Consider the following 250-nt stretch of genomic DNA (forward strand, 5'->3'; position numbering starts at 1 on the left):
TTTTTTAAGATAAAAAAAAGGAAAAGCGGGGGGGGGGAAGGCGCTGCAGATGGCAGGTCTAGTGCTAACTCTCCCAACCTGTGGAGGACTGGGATCCCCACCATCCCGGGCTCCTGGTGCCAGGCTCCCGGAGTGGTCCCACCAGCCCGAGCTCTCAGAGCCATGCACCTTAAATAGGGTGGGGGCGTGCCGGGTAGGGGGGCAGCCACTTACCAAAGCGAGGGGAAATGCCCAGAAGAGGCTGGGCCTG

This window comes from Pygoscelis adeliae, unplaced genomic scaffold (genome assembly GCF_000699105.1).
Source record: "Pygoscelis adeliae isolate BGI_AS28 unplaced genomic scaffold, ASM69910v1 Scaffold4, whole genome shotgun sequence".
NCBI lineage: Eukaryota > Metazoa > Chordata > Aves > Sphenisciformes > Spheniscidae > Pygoscelis > Pygoscelis adeliae.